The sequence below is a fragment of the Mirounga angustirostris genome, unplaced genomic scaffold (assembly GCF_029215605.1).
Source record: "Mirounga angustirostris isolate CCGP_5_RB_7025 unplaced genomic scaffold, mMirAng1.0.hap1 SCAF_3, whole genome shotgun sequence".
NCBI lineage: Eukaryota > Metazoa > Chordata > Mammalia > Carnivora > Phocidae > Mirounga > Mirounga angustirostris.
This window is the reverse complement of record NW_026991711.1, coordinates 138,135,648-138,161,310: the sequence shown is the minus strand read 5'-3', so window position 1 is coordinate 138,161,310 and position 25,663 is coordinate 138,135,648. Positions and strand designations below refer to the sequence as shown.

The window sequence follows — 25,663 nt, the reverse complement described above, 5'->3', positions numbered from 1 at the left end:
AGTACAAGAACTAGGGGCAAGCACAGGACAGACTCTGAGCTGTCCTTTACATGCTCAGTTCTATGACTGCTGCTTCAGTGGAATTCAAATATTGTACTATTGTTTTTAATTAAATCCTCATCACTCTGCCTTCTCATCTTGTGCATTCAATTTGAAACTTGGGAATTGTTTTGTTGCAAAGGAGGAGATTCAGAAATTCCAATTCTCCTACTTAATAAGAATGTTATGTTCAGGATAATGTAATAAGAGAAAAGCTTCCCTTTGTTGCCAACTCTCAAAGTCAACTCTTAGTCATGTACTTGGAGAATAATCCTTGGAAAATATTTTAACTCCAATTCCTATCACCAATATAGAAGTTTCTATGCTTCCATCTCTACTTTTAAGTTGTTGTGTGCTTTTTCAACTTATATCCTAGCAAAAGCTGCTTTTCCTTAAAATATGACATCATAAGTTTATTTTAACCATTCAATGTTTTGAGCTATCTGTATCATCATTTTAGTTCTAGGTGTATCACTTTTTTTTCTTTCTACATTAGGACTTTAAATAGAAAACAGAAACATAGAAGATTCATTTGAATATAGCTGGTGTATCAGTTGTTTATAGCTGCAAATGATCAACTAAAAACGGGTTAGGGGCGCCTGGGTGGCTCAGTTGGTTAAGCGACTGCCTTCGGCTCAGGTCATGATCCTGGAGTCCCGGGATCGAGTCCCGCATCGGGCTCCCTGCTCGGCAGGGAGTCTGCTTCTCCCTCTGGCCCTCCTCCCTCTCATGCTCTCTGTCTCTCATTCTCTCTCTCTCAAATAAATAAATAAAATCTTTAAAAAAAATAAAAAATAAAAATAAAAAATAAAATAAAATAAAATAAAATAAAATAAAATAAAATAAAATAAAAACAGGTTAAATTTACAACCTCACATGATAAGAAGTCCAGAGGTGTGGCATTTGCTATTGGTTGGCCAGTTCAGTGGCTCAATGACTTGCTGAGGACCTGGACTCTTTCCACATTTCCACCTCATCATCCTAGGTGCACTGGTGTCAGTCCTCAAATTTGGCTAACACTCAGCTTATGGGGAGTATACGAAACAGAGGAACTTATTAAATACCACCACCGGGGAGTAGTCAGCAAAATCCAAAAGTGATCAAGGAAATTTAAACCTGACTGGATATTTGCTTAGGGAATTTCTGTCAATATTTTTAGGAGTGATAAAGGTATTATAGTTATATTTTTTGAGAGTCCATATCTTTTAGAGACACATGCTGACATACTTACAGCAGAAATGATAATGATATCTGAGATTTACCTCGATGCCTCAAAATAATCTGGTGGGAGTGGGGAGTGAGAATGGGGGAAAGACAGGCTATGAGTAATAATAACTGGGAAGCTGGGTGATGTGTACATAGGGACACATTATACAATTTCTCTTTTTTCTGTTTTTTTAAATAACAATTTTTATATATTTCATTTTTAAAAAAAAAGAAATGAGAGCAGAGTAAAAGGAAGAAAAAAGGAGCGGTCAGGTAAACAATTCTCCTAACTTAGTCAACCATTTGGACCACTGAACCTCTACTGGGCTTTCACAGTCCAGAGTGGGAACTGACCGACGGCAACATGCAACTAGGTCCCCTGGGAATAGACCATCTGCCTCTTCAGAGTGGTCTTGCCAAGGATGTCTCAGGGCTTGCTCACAATGGCAGTCTGGGGGTAAGTACTCCCACTATCTGCATTATTATTATTATGAGAAAATGGAGAAAAGCCTTCCTGACTATTCTAAACTAAGTACTCTCCGCAAAAGCAACGTAATCCCATTGAAATAGTGTTATCAGGTCACAGTGTTAATTCTAGCCCATGTGGTCCTAAACAAAATATTTTTGGACATAAATAAAATTCTAGTGATGTGTCATTGACATTAAAGTTGGTGTCTAAAGCCTTACAGTTGTATACTCATGTTCAGTAAAGCCTCTGTTCATTTTGAGAAGGTATAAATCTAATGCACTAAGAACAAAGAAAGATATTTTTAAACTTCGTTTGCTTGCTGTAAATGACAGCAAAACCAAAAATCAAACCTCTTAACAGCTATAAGCCTGTTTTGCTCCAACAGGACTTCATTATCTCTACCCTCCAAAAACAAACAAACAAAGGCAAGACACCCCCCCCAAACATGCACATACACACTAAACAGCATAGGCCAGTATTCAAACTTTCAAAAAAAATGAGTGACGAAGACACGTCCAAACTCCAGACTGCTTGTAAAAGATCCCTAAGCATGGCTCCCAATAATGCATCTAAACAATACAGGACAAAACTGTAGTCGGATACATTTAGCTATTTTCCTGGCTATATCTAAGCAGCTCCTAGACTTCTCCTTGAGTCATATTGAAACCAGCTCAAAACAAAACAAAACAAAAACAAAAACAAAAAACCAAAAACAAACAGTTTGGTTCTCACTTCGACAGGGATGAAATATTGACCAGAGGTGGAGAAAAGTTGGGATGTGAATTGCCCAGCAAGACCCATGAGGGGCTGAAGGAAATACGGTTTCTTTTTGGTATCTTTCTACCTCCATGATCTTCTTACTTTCTGGCTCTGACACTCTTTATCCCCTACCTGGGTTTGTACTATGCTCATGTCCCTCTGGCTTCCCTGAGCCTTTCTCCATTCTGCCCTCTAAATTTTCAGTGCTCCCAAATTCAATTACAAATTCCCAAATCAAGCTTTCAATTACAGCAATAGGTAATTACTAGAATGGTAGATTGTTCCATCCTCCACAAGCCATCTTCCATCAAAATTCTAATTCCAATACTCTCCCTGGGCTGATCTAATCTAGCAGCTAGGAAAGACATCCTCAGTTACCAGCTCACAGTCCTAAGGGTCTATCATCCTCATATTTTCTCTCATCAGAATGCTCAGAGGGTACATCTTAGAGAGGTAGGTATTAAAATGTCTTCAATAGCAGAAACTAAGGAGGTGATACAGAGAAGAGAAAAGGTTTCAGGCATGCCTGATCATCCTAATTTACTTGAATGTAATAAAAACTCCCAATTAAAGGTGTAGCCTATAAAGGTGTTTCGGAATGAGGATGATACCAATTACTCAAACAAGGTACTGGTAGGTTTTGTTCTTCCTCCTTGATGAAAATTTTGCCATGAAAAAAAATTCAAGCTCTACAATGCACATGACAAGGTTCACTTAATCTAGACAGTTCCACAAAAGTTTTTTTTTTCCTTCTGGATAGCCAAGGTGACTCATAAATTTCCCTGTCCTCTTTTTATGCCCCCACTGAGATAATATAGAAGTATTTTAAATTATTGGACTTTCAGACAGAAATATATCTTAGAACGACAGCCTCCAAACTTTACGGATCATCAGGGGACTTTCCTTTAATAAACATTTTCATCTCCCTTTGCCCCACTGAATCAGATCCTCAGCCAGGGTGGGAGAAAGTAAGGGACTGGGGTAGGAATGTTTTCATCCTGTGCATATAATTCTAATGATCAGTCAGGTTCAGACACTGCTGTTGAGAGTACCGTGGTACCACCCAGTACCTACCTCCTAAGTCATACCACTTATCTGCTCAGACCCATAGAGGAGGGGAAGAAAGCCTCTGTGAGCCCTACCCTGCTTCCCACCTACCTGGCAAAGTGCATCACTTCCCTAATCTCAGAGCCCTATAATCTGGGTCACCCAATTTAAGATATTCATACTTCCATATAAGCAATTCCTCCTACAGACAAAAAGAAACACACTTATCCATGCCCTAAGTATCAAGATCTCAAATAGCTAATTCCATTTACCAACGACAATGTCCTTGTGAGGTTGGCATCAACACCATCTTGTAGTTGAAGAAATGGGCTGTGACTATGCGTAATTTTGCCAGGTTCTCCATGGTTCGTCACAGAGGGTAGATGAGGAACCCCGTGCTGTTGGGACAGGACGGATTATGGACATAGTCACTTGTGCCCTGTTCTTATTTCTGTTGGAGGTTTATTTGATAGAAAGAAAATCTGATATCAAGAAAAGGTGATATTCCCCTTCTTTCCCTCTTGGGAAGGAAACCTAGCTTTTTTGTTCTGAGACTCAGAATGGTCTTATGCTCAGGTGTAAGAGCTTTAAGAACGTCTTTGTGTTTCAAAAGCTATCCTAGAAAAAGCCCCAACCAGGACTTTGAGAGTTCTGGGGTCTTCAAGAAAAGAAGCTGAATTTATCCTTAAAAGGGAGAAGATGGAAGGCGGTGTTTCCCAGGGAAGACAGACAGGGCCCTACCCTGAGAACATGGCTTCCCCAGAGGCTGGAGGGAGGTGTGGGATATAGGGCATGCAAGGATATAGAGCAATTCAAAGTTTGCCATGCCACCACCGCTGCAAAAGGGCAAAGACTGTGCCATCCTCAACCAAACTAAGGCAGTTGTCCCATCTTAAAATTTGGCTCATGGGGAGCCCCAGAAAGAGAAAAGGAACTAGCATTCACTTTACACCTGTAGCATACCAGGAAGGTTTACCCCAGGGGTCCAGGGAGTCCTGAGAGTCTTCACGAGGCATTGAGCCCATGGCAGCTCTACCATGGCAGGTGTTTCCTCTTCCTCCTCACACCTCACAGCTGGTACGGAGACGCACAGAACGCTGTACTAGTGTACAGCGCCCCCTGGGGGTCACATTTGGAGATCTTAGCTCTCTGCCCACAGAGTGTGGTCATGGGCTCACAGATTCATGGCCTACAATGCACCTGGCTCTTTATCATAATAAAAACCAAACAGAATGAGTAAAAGAAACCAGACATGAGAGAGCACAAACTGTACGTTCCATTTACATGAAGTTCAAAAACAGACTAAACTCACCCATAATGATAGTGGGTAGTACAACAGATACCTTTGGCCAGGTATCAACTGGGAGTGGGCACAAGGGAGCCTTTTAGAGAGCTAGAAACTTTCTATATCCTGATCTGGATGGTGTATACATATGTGAAAATTCATTGAGCTGTACACTTAAGACGTGCACTTTACTGTTATGTAAATATTATCTCTGCAAAATAAATAAATAATACAAGCAAATAAGCCACCAGACACAGATACTAAACAATAACTTACAAAGATCTGCTAGCTCCAGCTTGCCTATTGCTGGGGACACTCAGTCTCCTCTTACTGACTTAATATCTTCCCAATTCCTAAAATTAATCTGGCTCCCTACCCTATAAATGCACAGGGAATTTAAAGAGCCAGAGAAGAGCGTTCAGCCCAACAGTCCTCACCCAGGGGGTAAGCTGCAGCATTGTGATTAGGTGCAGAGATGACAGAGCCAGACTGCCCAGGTTCAAAACCCTGCTCTGCCACTTAATGGGTAGAGCCTTAAGCAACTTACTTAAATTCGCTACTCCTCAGTTTCCTGATCTGTATAATAGGCTTTATAATGAGGATTAACCAAGATTAATCCATATAAAAGCACTCATTAAATACCCAATATTATTATTTTTGTTTAATCCTTGCAGCAACCCTATCTGATAGATGGTATTGTCCCCCATTTTACAAGGGCAGAAACTGAAGCTCACAGAGGCTAAACTTGCCTAGGTTACACAGTGGGCAATGAGCAAATCAGGGTTTGAACCTGGGTCTGTCTTTTCTTTTTCTATTAAGAAGCTTCCCTAATGCCCCCCTGGATCATCCCAATCCCTGTGCTCCATCTGCTCCCTCTTGGATTTCCTTAGGGCTAACCCATCATGAATCTGCATCTCTATCATTACATGCTGCTGAGACTGGACTATATAGCCCACTCTTCAGGGAACTTTCTAGTCTTTTGGATTCTGTCTGAGCCCCAAGTACAGAATAACCAACCTACATAACAGGCAATGATTGGATCAAGATGGTGAACTGAGCTCGTAAGACCATGTTCCCTTCCTCCTCAATTTTCTTTTACAATGACAGGGGGAAAATGTTGTTTTGAAAGAAGAAATCCACACAACTCTAGTAAACAAGAAAGGATACTATTATCAGAAAAATTTGAAATATCTGGAAGATAGAAGTTTAATGAAATCAACATTGACAAGCATGAAGCAAAATCACATCCCAAAACTGGTTGCAGAATATGAACCAAATAAATGATTAAAATGGGAATGGGAAGGTAAGAGCAAATCCAGAGAGATTCCAAAATCAGAGGGACATTTACAATAGTAAAGAAAAGGCTCTGTATCAACCATGAGGACAATTTACTAAAGAACTGTATCCAGAACAAGGGGCCCGTTGCCTTCCTATGCAGAAAATGTGGCAGAAAGAAAACATCAGTAGTGTTTGGCCTCGGGAGGAGACAGAAAGGCAGGAGGAAGTGTTGGGAGGTGACAAGGTAACTCTGCAAGGAAGAAAATGTGCACGGCCTGCCACCAGGGTAAAGCCTTCCTTACTGTAGCATCATGGCAGGGAAATACCACAGCTGTGTGGTGTACTGGTTTTCTGTTGCTGTCGCAGCAAATTTCCACAAGCTTAGTGGCTTAAAACAACACAAATTCATTATTTTACAGTTCTGTGGGTCAGAAGTCCCAGGCTAAAATCAAGGTGTCAGCATTCCTTTTAGGGGATGAGGGGAGAATTTTTTTTTGCATTTTTCCACCACATTCCTTAACTCATGCCTCCTTCTCTATCCTCAAAGACAGCAGTGTGGCATCTCTCTGACTCTTCTTCCATAGTCACAGCTCCCTCTGATCACATCTACACAAGCTTCCCTACTTTTAAGGGATAATCAAGATAATCACCCTTTCTCAAATTATTTAACTTAATCACAGCTGCAAAGTTGCTTTTGCCATGTAAGGGAGCATGTTCACAGGTTTCAGGGATTAGGCCATGGGCATCTTTGGGGCCGTTTTTCTGCCTACCACATGTGGTTACTGGACACCTGGCAGACAACCCTGCTTTCTGGCTTGGCAATTGGAGTACTGGTTGTCCCACCGGAACCTGAATCTGGAGGGATACCCACAAAGGCTGGCAGCGATGACCCAACCAGACTGTTCCAGCTGAGTGTCCTTGCCTGTGGCTCCTTTGATTCCTGCCGGTTTTCCAAGCCTGATGTTCAACCTTCCAGTCAATTCTGCAAGCTACTCAATAGCCAGCCAATAAATTATTTTGCTGCATAAATTATCCAGAGCTAGTTTCTGTTACTTATAATCAAGAATTCTGACTGATACAGACTCTTAAATACAGAAAACAAACTGGTGGTTGCCAGGGGGGAGGTGGGTGGGGGGGTGGGTGAAATAGATGAAGGTGATTAAGAGGTACAAACTTCCTTAGTTATGAAATAAATAAGTTACTAAGATGAAAAGTACAGCACAGGGAATATAGTCAATAATACTGTAATAACATTGTATGATGACTACACTTACTGTGTGTGGTAAGCATTGAGTAATGTACAGGATAGCTGAATCACTATGTTGTATACCTGAAAATTAATATAACATTGTATGTTAATTATACTTCAATTAAAGAAAAGATAAGCTAAGGCAACATGTTCTTTTCCGAAGCTAGAATTTGATTTATGATAATACATTTCTAGAGATCTACGTGAAATTTGGAAGAAACAAATTCGAAGCAGTTATTAAAAAACTTACTTTCTGGGGCTGCCTGGGTGGCTCAGTCGATTAAGCATCTGACTCTTGGCTTCAGCTCAGGTCATGATCTCTGGCTCATGAGATGGAGCTCTGCGTCAGGCACCAAGCTGAGCGTGGAGCCTGCTTAAGATTCTCTCTCTCTCCCTCTCCCTCTGCCCCTCCACACCCCGCTCACTCTCTCAAAAAAATAAAAACAACAAAAACCCACCAACTTTCTGAATGTTTCCTATAAATATAATACAAATATCATTTATTCATAACACTATACAATGACTTCTAGATTTATAAATGTATTTTTTAAGGATTTTATTTATTTAGTCGAGAGAGAGAGAAAGGGAGAGAGAGCACAAGTGGGGGGAGGGGTAGAAGGAGAGGGAGAGGGACAAGCAGACTCTCCCCTGAGTGCAGAGCCTGACACAGGCTCAATCCCAGGACCCTGAGATCATGACCTGAGCCGAAGTTAGAAACTGAACTGAGTGAGCCACCTAGGCACCCCTAGATTTGTAAATTTAAAATGATGTGATTCAATAAAGGTATTCATGTTAAAATCATTAAACAGAGAATAAACTGGTGGTGGCCAGGGGGAAGGTGGGTGGGGGAATGGGTGAAATAGATAAAGGTAATTAAGAGGTACAAAATTCCAGTTATGATACAAATAAATCATGGAAATGAAAAGTACAGCACAGGGAATATAGTCAATAATACTGTAATAATGTTGTATGGTGATAGATGGTGACTACACTTACATGATGAGCACTGAGTAATGCACAAAAGTGTCAAATCACTATGTTGTATACCTGAAACTAATATAATACTGTATATCAATTATACTTTAATAATAAAAATAAAGTAAAATAAAAATTTGTAATCTAAAGAAAAAAGAATTCCAACTGATAAAAAATATCCTATGTGCCTGCTCCACACCCATTTATCTTTAATCAAATACTTCCTGGGGACAGTCCCTACATACCTATGTAGAATTTATATCAGATCTTGCATTCAGAGGAGAGGCCTGTCAGCACACTCACACAAAAGCAGATAAAATCTAAGCCACTTACTTATAAAAATTGACCTAGTTCTTCATTTGTAAAAGAAAAGTATAACACAGGATCACCAGACATGAAGGAAAACCAACATCATGTGAGTCAAATAGACAGACCTGACCTGAAAGAAAACAAGATCAGAATAAAATTTTCATCTTAAGAGAAAGAGGGTGGTGTGCTTGCTTTGGCAGCACATATACTAAAATTGGAACGATACAGAGAAGATTAGCATGGCCCCTGTGCAAGGATGACACGCAAATTCGTGAAGCATTCCATATTTTTTCCAAAGAAGACATCCAAATGGCCAACAGACACATGAAAAAGTGCTCAACATCGCTCGGCATCAGGGAAATCCAAATCAAAACCTCAATGATATATCACCTCACACCAGTCAGAATGGCTAAAATTAACAAGTCAGGAAACGACAGATGTTGGCAGGGATGCAGAGAAAGGGGAACCCTCCTACACTGTTGGTGGGAAGGCAAGATGGTGCAGCCACTCTGGAAAACAGTATGGAGGTTCCTCAAAAAGTTGAAAATAGAGCTACCATACGATCCAGCAATTGCACTACTGGGTATTTACCCCAAAGATACAAATGTAGGGATCCGAAGGGGTACATGCACCCTGATGTTTATAGCAGCAATGTCCACAATAGCCAAACTGTGGAAAGAGCCAAGATGTCCATCGACAGATGAATGGATAAAGAAGATGTGGTATATATATACAATGGAATATTATGCAGCCATCAAAAGGAATGAAATCTTGCCATTTGCAATGACGTGGATGGAACTGGAGGGTGTTATGCTGAGCGAAATAAGTCAATCAGAGAAAGACATGTATCATATGACCTCACTGATATGAGGAATTCTTAATCTCAGGAAACAAACTGAGGGTTGCTGGAGTGGTGGGAGGTGGGAGGGATGAGGTGGCTGGGTGATAGAAATTGGGGAGGGTATGTGCTATGGTGAGCACTGTGAATTGTGCAAGACTGTTGAATCACAGACCTGTACCTCTGAAACAAATAATACATTATATGTTAAAAAAAAGAAGAAGGAGGAGGAGGAGGAGGGGGAGGAGAAGATAGCAGGAGGGGAAGAATGAAGGGGGGGAAATCGGAGGGGGAGACGAACCATGAGAGATGATGGACTCTGAAAAACAAACTGAGGGTTCTAGAGGGGAGGGGCGTGGGAGGATGGGTTAGCCTAGTGATGGGTATTAAAGAGGGCATGTTCTGTGTGGAGCACTGGGTGTTACACGCAAAAAATGAATCATGGAATACTACATCAAAAACTAATGATGTAATGTATGGTGATTAACGTAACATAATAAAAAAAAAGAGAAAGGGGTGGTGGTTCATTTGGTATATTCAGGAATATTTGGGAATATTTTGCCTACATACTGCAAGAGCATTCAGAAGTTAAGAGTTACTGAAAAATAAAATTCCAGCATCAAACTTCATTCACCACCAAATCTCAGCACTTAAAATAATGCCTGGATGGTAGGAACTCAACTCCCTAAAATCTTTGTAGAATGAATGATCAATGGAACCTACACACAACATTTACCATATTAACCATTTGCAAGTGACCAATTCCACAGCATTTAGTACATTCCCAATGTTGAGCAACCACCTCAACTGTCTAGCTCCAGAACTTTTTTGTCACCCCAAATGCAAACCTCCATTAAGCAGTCACTCCCTGTATCCCTTCCCCCTCTCTGGTAAACGCTAACCTACTTCCTGACCCTACAGATGTGATTATTCTGGCTATTTCACATAAATGGAATCCTATAAGATGTGACCTTTTGTGTCTTTCACTTAGCATGTTTTCAAGGTTCAGCCATGTTGTGGCATGTATCAGTATGTCATTCCTTTTCATAGCTGAATACGATTTCATTGAATGGGGATACTACATTTTGTTTATCTGTTTGTCTGTTGGTGGACGCTGGGTTGCTGCACTTACACACACCATTTTCTTCCACTGTCCCCATTGTCTCCCTACCCAGCCATCTCTATCTCAGCTGGTGCCACCACCACTTACCCGGTTGTTTAGGCACCAAAACTAGGAATCATCCTTGACCCTCTCCTCCCCTTAGCCACACCCCACTGTGACATCCAAACCAACAGCAAGTCCTGTTCTATCATCCAGATGCACCCCAATTTTGGTCACATTCGCCACTTCTCCACCTACCACCTAACCCAAGCTACTGTCCCTCTGATCACAACTAAGTGTCTTTTTGCTTCCTTTCTCCCACCCACCCCATTTACTTCCCCACAATAATTATCTTTTATAAGTATGAATCAGACCATGCCACATCAGTGCTGAAGACCCTTCTGCGGCTTCCCATTACAATGTAACAAAATCTAGATGTCCTGCTCTAAGCAATAAGGCCAGCATGATCTAATTCCTGCCTACCTCTCTAAGCATCAATCCTACACTCTCCAGACATGCTGGCCCATCTCTGAGTCTCTCCCACACCAACCAATTTCCGGGCCCAAGGCCCTCACACTCCCTGAGCTTCTACCTAGGACATATCTTCCCCTCCAATTTTGCTTGGCTTCCTCCTTCTCATTATGCAAGTTACCTCTACAAAGAGGCTTCCCCTGACTCTCCATGTGAACTAGAGCCCTCATCCTTAGTCTCTCTCTGACCCCTTATCTTCCTGGGTTTTTCCTTCATGCAATTTAGAACCCTATAAAATTACATTATTTTTCTATTTATTATCTGTCTCCCTCTCCCCAAGAATGTAAGCTCCAAGAAAGTAGGTATTTTGCCTTCAGCCAAATCCCAAGAGCCTCGAGCAGTACCTAAAATATATGAGGCATTCAGTAAATACTTGTTGCTTGAATAATGAATGCATTGCATTATATACACACATAGAAAGAGGACTCTGTGCTCAATAAACAGAATATCCATTCTTTTCAAACGTCCTTGAACATTTACATGAATAGGCCATGAAGTGCTCTTCACCCATGTTAGTAAGAGCATAAATTAGTGTAAGTTTTCTGATGCATAATTTGATAATGTCTATCCAATTTTAAAATGCAAACCTCCTCTGAACCTGTACCATGTTTTGGCACCCTTGTGATAAATCAAGTGATCCTCTATTTCTGGACTCTATTCTGTTCTATTTATCCATTGTCTATTTGATCACTTTCAATGATGATATGGATGTTCATATGGATCTGAGGAAATTTTCCTTTCCACAGTACTATTTTTTTCTATTGATCTATGTCCTAGAACTGATTACTCTATATAACAATGGATATAGTAAAGATTTAATACTATGGTAATACAGGAAACACTTTTGGTTGTGGCAGGAAGATTTTCACCATCTTTAGAAGAATATTCTGGGACATTGTCCTCCTGGACCTTGGTGTGTGTCTGGAGGGGGAAGTAAGATTTTTTTTTTTTTAATTTAAGGAACTGCCACTTTGCCTTTTTATATAGTTATCAAATATTCTTTTCCTCTCCCAAAGTTCCTGAGGCACACTGAAATGATACATGTTGCAAATGACTGAAAAGGCTACATGTTTTGAATAGCCCTCGGGTATTAGAAATGAAATATCTTATAAAACCAACTACTATTGGTTTGAGAAATTGTCACTTTGGTCCATGGTGCTGAAGCAACTGTGGAAATGTAAATGAGACAAGATTTAAACTCTTTGTTACATGAAGCACTCTAGCACAGTAGACTTTTATTTGTCCATTATGCAAACAGGAAGAGCAGAGAGCCAAGTATCCTCTTCTGATTTGACAGAATAACTCTGACAATGTTTATACCACTTGGGAACATAAGTGTTGACTAGAACATTAGCACCAGGGCAACAAATAAGACCATCTTAACAAGTCTTAGCAAGTAACACAGAATTACAAGTGTCATTAAAAGTTATGTTCACATAACTTGGCAACAATTTCTAAGATGTCTAGCATCTACAAGACTCCTTTGTTCAAATGACAATTCCAATAATAGATTTGTATTAGAGAGGACAGAAGGAGCTGATAACAATTGTGAATATTTGTGCAAGATTCATATCACATAGGAAACAAGACAAATGTCCTTGTGAGAGTTCACATTTAACACCATATCTCATTGGCTCCTTTGACCAAGTTTTAACATAAGGAAGGCCATCTCTCCCTTTGCTGCAGCAGAGAAGAAACATCTTTTCATCTCTTTGTTAGTTTTTAAAAAATTACGAAGTACTGTATTTCCAGAGCCAGGCTCTGAAATTTCATTAGTAAGCATTAAAAGCAGAGCACAGACCTGTGGGATTCAGTTTCACTCTGGAAAAATGAATTGTTAGGATTTGACTTGATACCAGTGAAATAGGAACAATTTATCTTCCACATCACAAAAGAACAAGAGTCAAAATGACATCAGACTTCTCTTCAGCAACCCATGTACTAAAACACAAGTATTTTTTGTAACATGGTTATAAACTAGAATATTGTACCTAGCCAAACACAATTAAGTGTGAAGATGGAAAAAAGACATTTTCAGGCATGCAAGGACTTGGAACATTTACCTGTTATGTGCTCATTTTTGGAAAGTTGCTTGAAAATATTCTGCAAAACAAGGACAAAAGAAAGGGGAAGATCAGTGACCTAGGAAACAGAGAAATAAGCCCAAAGAGCAAGAAAGGGAAGTTCCAATGTAACTTGTTGTGGAGCAAGATGAAAGCAGTCATCGGGATGTCTGGGTGGCTTAGTTGGTTAAGCGTCTGCCTCGAGTTCCACATCGGGCTCCTTGCTCAGCAGGGGAGTCTGCTTCTCCCTCAGCCTGCCGCTCCCCCTGCTTGTGCACACTCTCTCTGTCTCTCTCTCTCTGACAAATAGATAAAGTCTTTTAAAAAAAAGATGAAAACACAACCCGGAGATATTGGAGGAGACTGTGATGCCCATACCCATGAGAGAGGCCATCAGGAAAAAAAAGGTATGTGGAGGAAAGGAATGATCATAAGTGATAGGGTAACTAATATTGTAAAGGCAAATGGCACAAGAGACCAAAAAAAGAAAAAGAAAAAAAAAAAGGGGGCAAGTAGAAATACCAGGAAAAAAACCCACACAATTTAAAAAAGGAAATGAAAGTTCAGCCTGACTTTAGTTCCAAAGTAAACAGAAGACCTGCCCTTTGGGATGAAAATTTAGCACTAGAGTGTATATCCAACCGATAAAGTCCATGTAAATTTCAGAAGGCCTTCAAAGCTTTAAGCCCATGGTCTGGTGAGCACCGACAGCCATAGCTGGTTCTTGAGGAAAAGAATGAAAAGTTAAAGGCAGCATTTTAGTAATGTTAGCCTGGCAGTAGGAGAGGCAGGAAGCCAAAGGATAAGTCTGTTGCAATTTTCCAGGCATGAAGTGAAGGAATAAACAGACAATAGAGAAGGAAAAGAACACATCAGAAAGGCATTTCAAAAGAGGACTACAGGACTCAGATACTCAGGAGTGGGTAAAGGGTGGGGATGGTCTGTGAACTGGAAAAAGGGTGATAGCTTTTCATTAGTGCTGCTCCTCTTCCTCTTCTTCCTCCCTCCAAGTTAGTATTAGGCTCCCTGATGGTGGAGATTGAAGCTTGTGTATGTTTCCTTGACACCGGCTCTGCCTGGGGCCTACGACGACGATCCCTCAGCTCGTGCTTGTGATGGCAAGTGTGGCTGGCGATGGTGGTAGGATGACAATAATGATGACAATGTTTCAATGCCTTAAGTATAAGGGACACTGGAAATGAGAGTGACTTGAGGTATAAAATAACGATGATGGAATTAGAGCTTTGATGGGACGTCAGCTCCCATTGGGAATTGGAAGAAAATACTTCTTGAAAATATTCCTGCTACTTCTTTAATGAAATGTCTTTATTTTCCCCTTCTTTAGCATCTTTTACTTAATTCCATCTATACCTATTCAAAATTAAAACCAAGCAGTATTGGGTGATCTGATTACTAGCAAAGAAACTCATTTCCAAATTCTTCTTTCAAAGCCTTTTTTTTTTTTTTTAAGATTTTACTTATTTATTTGACAGAGAGAGACACAGCGAGAGAGAGAACACAAGCAGGGGGAGTGGGAGAGGGAGAAGCAGGTTCCCGCGGAGGAGGGAGCCCTATGTGGGACTCGATCCCAGGACCCTGGGATCATGACCTGAGCCGAAGGCACACGCTTAACGACTAAGCCACCCAGGCGCCCCCAAAGCCTTTTTTGATTGAAAACAGACTTTTTTTTAGAAAGCAGGGCTATTTAAACAGACTCTGTCCTGAGAATTCAGGCCTTCTACATCTTGTTTTGTTGTTTCTGAAAATTAAAAAAAAAAAAAAAAGTTATTTTCAAAGAAAGCACTAGGTGGCACTTGTGATATATTCAATAGTTACCTCAGATTCTTTTTGGAAAAGGTTTGGTAGGGGGAAAAATGCAATAAATATTAAAACAGGAAAATCTTCATTACAATAATGAAGATCCGTATCTTATGATTCTGTTTACTATGTTACTATGTATGAGTAATATCTTTATGCAGTGTTTGCATTTAAAATCTAGTCTGCACTTCCTTATAAAAACTACAAGAGGGGAACTAACATTTCTATAACATGTGAAAACCCCACATCACTAAAATAATAAATAAAAAAGTAATGTTTGATTTGCAGAAAGACTGACTATATGTGTTCTTTTAAATAGCCAGTTCCTCTATTCTATTTAAAACATTTCAGTTTTAGGGGTCTCTGGCTGGTTCAGTTGATAGACCATGTAATTCTTTTTTTTTTTAACGGGCTTTATTTTTAATTTTTTTTTTAATTTTTAGTTTTTTTAAAGATTTTATTTATTTATTTGACAGATAGCGAGAGAGGGAACACAAGCAGGGGGAGTGGGGGAGGGAGAAGCAGGCTTCCCACTGAGCAGGGAGCCCGATGTGGGGCTCGATCCCAGGACCCCGGGATCATGACCTGAGCTGAAGGCAGACACTTAACCAACTGAACCACCCAAGCGCCCCGACCATGTAATTCTCGATCTTGGGGTCATGAGTTCAAGACCCACAATGGGTCTAGGCCTTACTTAAAAAAAAAATAAATAAATAAACCTAAACATTTCAACTTGTAAAAATAAATCTATTTTATAAAATAAAGGTTTCCAAGGCCCAATATTGTGTAAAGCAAGATAAATTATTAATTTTTAAAAAGACACTACAGCTTAAATTATTTTGAGTAATATTAACAACAACAACAAAAAAGAAATGGAAAGCAGAGGTCTCAGTATATTTTTACCATCTTTAAAGTGAAAACATAATGACTTTAAGCAAGTGTATCCTCTTTTCTGGCATTTGGTTGGGCAGTTCCTATTTGTCAAGTTGCTTAATTATCTCATGACCCCACTTTACTATGGAGAGACTGCAAGCTCTTTTAACAGAAATGCAAGTTGAGAAGGTATTATTTCAAGTAGAAAATATTATTGCCAAGTACCATGGCAACCGTAGCCGGTAGGCCCTGTCCTTTATTGCATCTTTCTTCTACCTATTGTCTGGGCCTTCACAGTAACCATTGTATGGATTAGGTTCACTCGTGGCTCCATCTCACTTTTCTACCTTTATTCTCTTCTGTCTCATTTTCACTTATTTTGAATGTATTTTTTTTCTTGCTTTACCTTTGTAGGATAATTTAACACAATAAAGTCCTTTTGGAACAAGATGGGTTATAAATAAGTTAATAAAAATGCTAATATGCTGTCTTTTAATCGCACTAATTTGTAGGGCTGGGATGAAACTGACTTTTTGAAGGTAGTATCTCATGTAGTAGTAAACTCATCATGTCAGAACTCAGAGCTAAATATGCAAAATTGCACCAGTACCGAAAAGATCTTGGATCTCAGCTTAACAATTGAGTTTCTTTGGTTGAGAATGATAGGAATGGATTCTGGCTAGCCAGGAACTCACAGGATAGATGGGAGGCTGGTGGGCCAGGCCTGGACACAAAACAGGAATGAGGACAGCTCTTGGAGTCCAGGCAACAAGAATAATTTCCAGATCTTTTCAAGGTGCTGCTATTCCAATGTATGCACTCCCTTTACTTCCCATCCCTGTGTACCTCTACTCAAGATTAAAAGTTCCAAAAGTCCAGGGGCACCTGGGTGGCTCAGCTGGTTAAGCTTCTGTCTTTGGCTCAGGTCATGATCCTGGGGTCCTAGGATTGAGCCCCACATTGGGCTCCCTGCTCAGCAGGGAGTCTGCTTCTCCCTCTCCCTCTGCCCATCTTCCCCACTCATTCTCTCTCAAATAAATAAATATTTTTTTAAAAAGTTCCAAGAGTCCAGATTGCCTAATGTGCTCTGTGCATTCACAGATTTCTAGTGCTAAAATCAAGGGAAACTTACTATGGAGTAAAAGCATATCTTGAAAGCTTATTAAAATATAAAGAAATATAAATTTGAAAAAATAAAATATCCCAGGACTCTGGCTGTCTTCCCTTCTGTTTGTCACATGTGGCTCCTTAACTGCAGTGAGGTGAGGAATATTAATTTACGTCCCTACCAAGATTGCCAATAGAGGGAGAGACAAAAATTCCCCAATAGGAAACTGGGATGTTCCTGGTAAGGGAGATGATTGCTGATTACCAAAAAACAACCTATGTGCACTATACTACAGCAAAAGTACACTATTCGTTTCTGTATTGTACTGTAAATCCCTGATGAATAGCATCCCCCCAAAATTCATGTCCATGAAGAACCTCAGAATGTAACCTTATTTGGAAACAGGATTACTGCAGATGTAAGTAGTTGAGAATCAAGATGAGCTCTTCCTAGATTAGGGTAGTTCCTAAATCCAGTGAGAGTGTCCATATAAGAGGCAGAAGAAAACAGAGAAGATGGAAGAGAGAAGAAGGTGATGTGAAGATGGAAGCAGAGACTGGAGTGCTGTATCTACAAGTCACAGAATGTCAAGGACTGCCAGCAACCACCAGAAGCTAGGAGACAGGCATGGATGGTTTCTCCTTCAGAGCCTCCAGAAGGAATCAACCCTGCCAACACTTTGATTTTGGACTTCTGGTCTCCCAAATAGTGAAAGAATACATTTTTGTTGTTTTAAGCCATTCAATTTGTGGTAATTTGTTATGGTAGCCCTAGGAAACTAATATAACCCCTAAGAACAGTTTCTTTGTACAAAACCCTATGGTAATATCATGAAAGAAGGTGGTTAGTAAATGCATTTTTATGGAAATGAATAAAAGTTCTCTTTTGCTATTTCAAAAGGAAATAAATCTATGAATGGTTTTGTTTATTTATTCCACAAAGAGCTACTGAATACCTCTTATGCACTGAGTATTGCTCTAGGGACTGGAAATACAGTGGTGAACAAATTAGGTAAACTCAACGGAGCTCGCATTTAGAGGGGAAACAGTTAAGTAAACAAGACATAGTCTGTTGAGTCAGAGCTATGAAGAAGGTGAAACTGGATGATGTGATCCAAGGTGACACACAGGAGACTGGAGGCAGTATAGATTGGGTGGTCAGGCAAGAAGAGAACTGAGAACAGAATTATGAGAAACCAGAGATTCATGACCTGGAGGGAAAATATTCCAGGCAGATGAACTAAGAGAAATGGGAGCTGAGTGATCACTGCCAAGTGAGAGGGGATGGATGGGGAGATTTAAGCACAGACAGATCACAACTTCTATTCTGAAATATGTCATGCAGGTAGAAGAGTTTAAGTAGGAGAATAACATCACCTGATTTAAACATTTAAAGTCAGCGTGTTCACTGTGTGGGGAGAAGATTGTAGGGGGTCAGAAGGAGCAAGGGGCACTTGGGAGACTATAGCATTAGGCTGGATGGGAGTAGGTGGAGCTTGGATCAGGGTGGTATTGTGGGGGTGCAAAGAAGTAGACTAATTCTGGCTATGAGATAGTTTGACAGGACTAGTAGGTATTACTTAAGTGCCTTCTTGTCCAGCATTGCTTGAAATTCTGTAAGGACTACAAAAATGTATTGTATTACCAAGACTCTCATATCCAGGAGTTTTGCATTTAATGGGGTAGATAAGACATATACATATATTTGTAAAACATATGTAGACTCAAAATGCATTATAGTGTGATAGAAATAATACATATAGGAAAGAAGGCTCCAGAGTGGGTAGAGGTAACATGGAAAACTTCATAAACTTGAGATGGGCCTTCAAAGATATGTTAAGATTGAAGAAGAGCATTCCAGGTTGGATAAAGCATGAACAAATAAAAAAAGTAGAGGTTGAATGTGCACTGTTTGCAGTAGGTGAATAAACTAATCTGATTGGATTAAAGAGTTTGTATACAGAGCATTATGCCAATTAAATTATATCAGTAAAGTGAGGATAGGCGATAGAGGGCTTTGAAATCCAGAATGAGTTTAGATTTAATCTTCTAGGCCAGGGGTCAGCAAACTTTTTCTGAAAGAGCCAAATAATAAATATTTTAGGTTCTGCAGGTCATATGGTCTCTGTTACAACTACTCAACTCTTCCACTGTAGTCTGAAAGCAGCCATAGATAATACTTTTTAAATGAATGGGGCTGTATTTCAATAAACTTTCTTTATAAAAACAGGTGGCAGGCCAGATTTGGTCCTTGGATTACAGCAGCAGAGCAATAAAATAAAAATGTTGTTTTATGAATTTTTGAAGTAACCATGTGAAAGGGTAGGGAGCATTTCTTTGTCACTTAGCATCCATTTCCCCCAACCTCCTTCTTCATAGTTTCTATACTTTCAGTTAGATGTCATCTTCTCTCACATGTTTAGGGAGAAGCCAGTTGAACTCCTAGCTCTAGGAATGGTCTCAGATTGGTTTAAATACATCAGGTCATCCCGTTCCCCATTCCACAAGGGTCAGTTCATGTAACCCAGACCTAAGCCACATAGTGCATGCCATTTCTGGGGCATGGAGTGTGGTTCAGGAAGGACATCTGAACTAAATTTTTCCAGTAACATGCAATATATCCTTTACAGTAATGGGGCTTCTAGAAAAGCAGCCCTCTGACTTCTCTGGAAGAGCCAAGAAAAGGACACTCTCTTCCTTTCTGGGCACGGTGGTATATAGACATAAAACTTGGATTTCTGGATTTGGTTTGTTTGTTTTTTGTTTTTTGTCTTTTTAAGAGAAGCCAAGTTTGGGGCCATGCTGACAAAACTGAGGGCAGAACAGAGAAAGGTAAAGAAGTCAGGTCTTTGATGACATGGTTGGACTCCTACCTTGGTCTTTTTAGTTTTATTAGCCAATACAACACTTTCATTGCTTAAATCTGTCTTGAGTTTTCTGTTACTTGAGATTAAAAGTAGGAGTGCCTGGGTGGCTCAGTAGGTTAAGCATCTGACTCTTGATCTTAGCTCTGGTCTTGATCTCAGGGTCAGGAGTTCAAGCCCCATGTTGGGGATGCCCAGCATGGAGCCTACTAAAAAAAAAAAAAAAAGTATTCCACTGTCACAGAAAAGTAATATGGGATGGGAAGATACTGAAAGGAATTAGATTAGATGGAAGACTAAGCAGGAAGTGGTAAGGTACAAGGTGGCAGTGAGAAGAAGGTCATTGAAAAAAGAGAATTAATATGTGAGGCTAGCTCATCTGCTCACATTTTAAATCCAGATCCACACAATGCTCTACCACCACTACTGCCAGGACTGGACTGCACTCCAGCAGCCCCCCACCCCCCACCCCCTACCCCCACCCTCCCACCTACAACTCCACCACCATGGAGGACACAAACAAGTACAGCAACATAGAGGAATTCGCAGAGGGATCCAAGATCAATGTGAGCAAAAATCAGCAGGATGATGGGTTTTGGAACTGAAAGAACACAAAATGGATGGCAAATTGATAGACCCCAAAAGGGCCAAAGCTTTAAAAGGGAAAGAACCCCCCAAAAAGGTTTTTGTGGGTGGACTGAGCCCAAATACTTCTGAAGAACAAATTAAAGAATATTTTGGAGTCTTTTGGGGAGAATGAAAATATTGAACTTCCCATGGATACAAAAACAAATGAAAGAAGAGGATTTTGTTTCATCACATAAACAGACAAAGAGCCAGTAAAGACATTGTTAGAGAGATTATCAACAAACTGGTTCTGGGAAGTGTGAAACCAAAGTTGCACAACCCAAAGAGGTATATAGGCAGCAACAGCAACAACAAAAAGGAGGAAGAGGTTCTGCAGCTGGTGGACCAGGTGGTAGTAGGGGTTGTGGACGAGATCGGGGCCAAAACTGGAACCAAGGATTCAATAACTATTATGATCAAGGATATGGAAATTGCAATAGTGCCTATCATGGTGATCAAAACTACAGTGGCTATCACGGCTATGATTAGAGTGGGTATAACTATGGGAACTATGGATGTGGACAGGGATATGCAGATTACAGTGGCCAACAGAGCACTTACGGCAAGGCATCAAGAGAGGGCGGCAGTCACCAAAATAATTACCAGCCATAGGAGGACGTTGGAGAAAACAGTGGGAACTTTATTGCAGGCTGTGTGTCACCTTAACCACATCTATGTCTGGGGGTCGCACATTGCAGGCAGAGCGCAAGGCATACACCAGAAAATGCTGTCCTGTGGAGGAGATTGTAAAGTAACCCATCTTGCAAGATGACACTGAAGACTGGTCTTTTGTTGATCTAAGATGATTATTTTGTAAAAGACTTTCTAGTGTACATAACACAATTGTGTCCGACTGTATATAGCCACCAATTAGTTTTCTTTGTTTTTACTTTGTCTTTTGCTATCTGTGTTATGACAAATACTATTTATTTGTATAACAAGATTTCATGTTAAACCTCAAATAAATGCTTCCTTATGTGGAAAAAAAAAATGTGAGGCTAATCTATATTGATTTGACCAGAATTCCCATATAGAATAAAAGGCTAAGGACAAAAAACTGAGGAATATGAGAAGTGAGGAGTTTGAGCCCACCCACAGAAAAGACATGTAAAACATAAGGTTAAAGGTTAAAGAGACATTTATTTGAATCCTCAACCTAATCATAGTCCAAAAGACGATATCATCCTAAAAACAGAAGATGTATGGAGGGTATTATGTTGAGTGAAATAAGTCAAACAGAGAAAGACATGTATCATATGATCTCACTGATATGAGGAATTCTTAACTGCAGGAAACAAACTGAGGGTTGCTGGAGTGGGGGGTGGGGTGGGAGGGATGGGGTGACTGGGTGATAGACACTGGGGAGGGCATGTGCTCTGGTAAGCGCTGTGAATTGTGCAAGACTGTTGAATCTCAGATCTGTACCTCTGAAACAAATAATGCAATATGTGTTAAGAAAAAAAAAAGAAGAAGAAGAAGGTAGCGGGAGGGGAAGAATGAAGCAGGGGAAATCGGAGGGGTATACGAACCATGAGAGACGATGGACTCTGAAAAACAAACAGGGTTCTAGAGGGGAGCAGGGTGGGAGGATGGGTTAGCCTGGTGGTGGGTACTGAGGAGGGCACATTCTGCATGGAGCACTGGGTGTTATGCACAAACAATGAATCATGGAACACTACATCTAAAACTAATGATGTAATGTATGGGGATTAACATAAGAATAAAAAAAAAAAGAAAGGGTAGGACTGATCAAGCCATTCCACTTATTCATATTTTCATACCTTTCATACATAGTAGGGCACATTCTGTCAATAGAACATGCATTGACATGTAACTCCTGTAAGTCCCAACAGAGTAAACAAGGCAAATAGATGAGAACCGCTGGAAGAAAGAGGCTCAGCAACAATTCACACAGAATCACTGAGTCTTCATATTTTAGTAGTGAAAAGGTAAATAAAACACTTTTGGGTTTCCAGTACAGCTTGTAAGAAGTTGAAAGTTGGGGCACCTGGGTGGCTCAGTTGGTTAAGCATCTGCCTTTGGCTCAGGTCATGATCTCAGGGTTCTGGGATCAAGTCCCACATCTGGCTCCCTGCTCAGCAAGGAGCCTGCTTCTCTCTCTCCCTCTGCCTCTCCCCCATGCTCACCCATGCTCTTTCTCAAATAAATAAATAAAATCTTTAAAAAAAAGAAGAAGCTGAAAGTTGTCACTCCAAATTAACAACAAATAAAAAAATGAACAAACTGAAAAATCAACAATTCTTCTTAAATCCAAAAGAGAACGGAGGTCACAGGGCAAAATGTTGCTCCCCAAATTGGAGAGACCAACAGCAAATACAGAGAATCACAACTTACCGGAGCAACAAACTCTGTGGAAACCAGTAACAGGGAAGGGAAACCTGAACTATAATTTATGAATCGGTGAGCACTCAGTCTGAATAACTCTGAGAGTTAAAAACTCCAGGGGGACCCAGTCATTGGAGGCTCCCACACATTTGTGAGTTTTAACTCCTGGATCTCTATCACATTCTCACAGTGAATATCAGAGAAAAATCAATACCCTTCCTTCTCCACCATGTTTTTGGCAGAGGAAGGGGAAAAGGAACTACTTAAAAATATACCAGAGCATTCTGTTCTTAACAAGGTCTGTCTTTAGAAGGTACTATTTAATCACAGCCTCACCTGCTGGGGTTTTATCAGAGCCTAACAAACTAGCCTGGAGGAAGGGAAAGACCCACCTCCAGCCCCCTCTAGCCATCCTGTTTCACTTAAGGGTATAGAGGAAGGAGGACTGAGAAGCACATTTGAGTTCACAGTCCAAAGGCACAGGGACACTAAAAGAACTAAAAGAGACCAGATCACAGGATTATAAAACACTTCCCTTCCCCTCCACCTTATCATCACATTACTAAAGGTCTACAAATATTTATAGCAGTTTCTTGTACATCATGCCCCAGCTACCAAGAAAAAATTACTAAGGTACACTAAAAAGTAAAAAAACATAAATGGAAGAGACAGAGAGAGTCTCAGAACCAGGCTCAGATACAGAAGGGATATTGGAATGATCAGATCAGGAATTTAAAATAGCTATCATTAATGTGCTAAGGGCTCTGATAAGTAGAGAACAGATGGGCAATGTAATCAGAGAGATGGAAATTCTAGGAAAGCACCAAAAAGAAATGCTAGAGATAAGAAACACTGCAACAAAAATGAATAATGCCTTTGTTGGACTTATTAGTAGCCTGGGCACAGCTGAAAAGAGAATCCCTGAGTTTAAAGATATTTCAATAGAAACCTCCAAAACTGAAAAGCAAAGGGAAAAAAGACTGAAACAAAAAATAAAAAGAACAAAATATCCAAGAACTGGGAACAAAAGATGTAATATATGCATAATGGGAACACTAGAAGAAATGAACAGAAGAAATATGTGAAACCATAATGACTAAGAATTTGCCCCAAATTAATGTCAGATACCAATTCACAGATCCAGGATGCTCAGAGATTACCAAACAGGATAAATTCCCCCCAAAAAACTACACCTAGTTATATCATTTATCATATATCATCATCAAACTACAGAAAATCCTGAAAAGCCAAAGGATAAAAATATGTTACTTACAGAGGAGCAAAGATAAGAATGACATCTGACTTCTTAGAAACCATGCAAGTAAGAAGAAAGTGGAGTGAAATGTGTAAAGCATTGACAGAAAAACCTACCATCTTAAAATTCTGTAGCCTACAAAATTATCCTTCAAAAATGAAGAAATAAAGACTTTCTCAAACAAAAATTAAAGGAATTCATTGCCAGTAGACCTGCCTTGCAAGAAAATTTAAAAGAGGTTTTTTAGAGAGAAGGAAAATGATATATGTCAGACACTTTATCTATATAAAGAAAGGAAGAGCACTGGAGAAGTGAAGGCAAAATAAAATTTTTTATTCTTCTTCTTACTGATGTAACATATAAGTTTGTTCACAATAATAACAACACTGGAGGGGCACCTGGGTGGCTCAGTCAGTTAAGTGTCTGCCTTCGGCTCAGGTCATAATCCCAAGGTCCTGGGATTGAGCCCCACACAGGGCTCCCTGCTCTGTGTGGTATCTGCTTCTCCCTCTGTCTTTCCCCATTGCTTGTGTCCTCTCTCTCTCTCTCTCTCTCAAATAAATAAAATCTTTAAAAATAATAACAACACTGGATTTGACTATATATGCTTATATACATATGTATATATGTATACTTATATATAAGTAAAATAAATGGCAAGAATGATACAAGGGACAGGAGGAAGAAATTAGGATTATTTTGTTATGATAAAGTATTGCACTACCCATGAAAAGTTATAGTATTATCTGAAAGTAGACTTGGATTAGTTGTAAATGTATACCGCAAATTCTAAGGCAAACACTGAAAAAGAAAGCAAAATAGAAGTATAACTGATATGCTAAGAAAGGAGTGAAAATGGAATCATAAAACAGTCAGTTAAAGCTACAAAAGGCAGAAAAGGGGTAACAAGTAGAAAATAGTAACAAATGTGGTAGCTATTAATCCAACTATATCAATAATCACTTTGAATGTCAACAGTCTGCACCAATTAAAAGACAGAGATTGTCAGAGTGGATCAAAAAACATGACCCAGGAGGCGAGTGATGGCAGCAAAATGGCAGTATAGGAATTTCCAGCACTCATTTCCTCCCAAAAGCATCAATCTGGACAGTTACTCATGTATGAAAATACCTTTGCAAGAGCTGAGGATTCCAGATGATAGAATACAGAATCTGGGTGAAGCACAGATGTAGGAAAAGATGCATTGAGGATGATAGAAAATAGATTTACATTATTCCCATCACCCATGTTCTAAGCCTGGACAGCCTAGGCCAAGAGACAGACCCTCCCCATAGCAAAAGGTGAGTGAAATGACTACACGATTTCACTGTGGACCCCAGAGACACCTAGGCCCAGCCCCAGAAAACCCCTGCAGCCTTAGGTGGCTCTCTGCAGGATCCCACAAACCCAAGTCCCCAGATCACTCCAGTGCCTTTATGCTCCAGTGGCCCCAGGGGACTCCCTTGGCTCTAGACTCCCAGGGGTGATCCTATAAACCCAGGCCCCTGGCTCATCTGGGTGCTACCCAGCTCCAGTGGCCCCAGAAGGCTTCTATGGCCCTAGGCTACTGGAAGGATACTGAGAACCCAGACTCTTGGCACATTCCAGTACTAGCCACTGCCC

At 40.1% G+C, this 25,663-nt stretch overlaps 1 non-coding gene and 1 pseudogene across 1 annotated transcript; both read left to right on the top strand.

Annotated features, from left to right (window-relative positions):
- Positions 1 to 8,800: 8,800 nt before the first annotated feature.
- LOC123839977 (U6 spliceosomal RNA) lies at positions 8,801 to 8,907 on the top strand. Its single transcript, XR_006789813.1, has one exon. It is a non-coding gene; the product is annotated as a U6 spliceosomal RNA (small nuclear RNA).
- Positions 8,908 to 20,297: 11,390 nt separating this feature from the next.
- Positions 20,298 to 21,176, top strand: LOC123841291 (heterogeneous nuclear ribonucleoprotein D-like; annotated as a pseudogene).
- Positions 21,177 to 25,663: the final 4,487 nt, after the last annotated feature.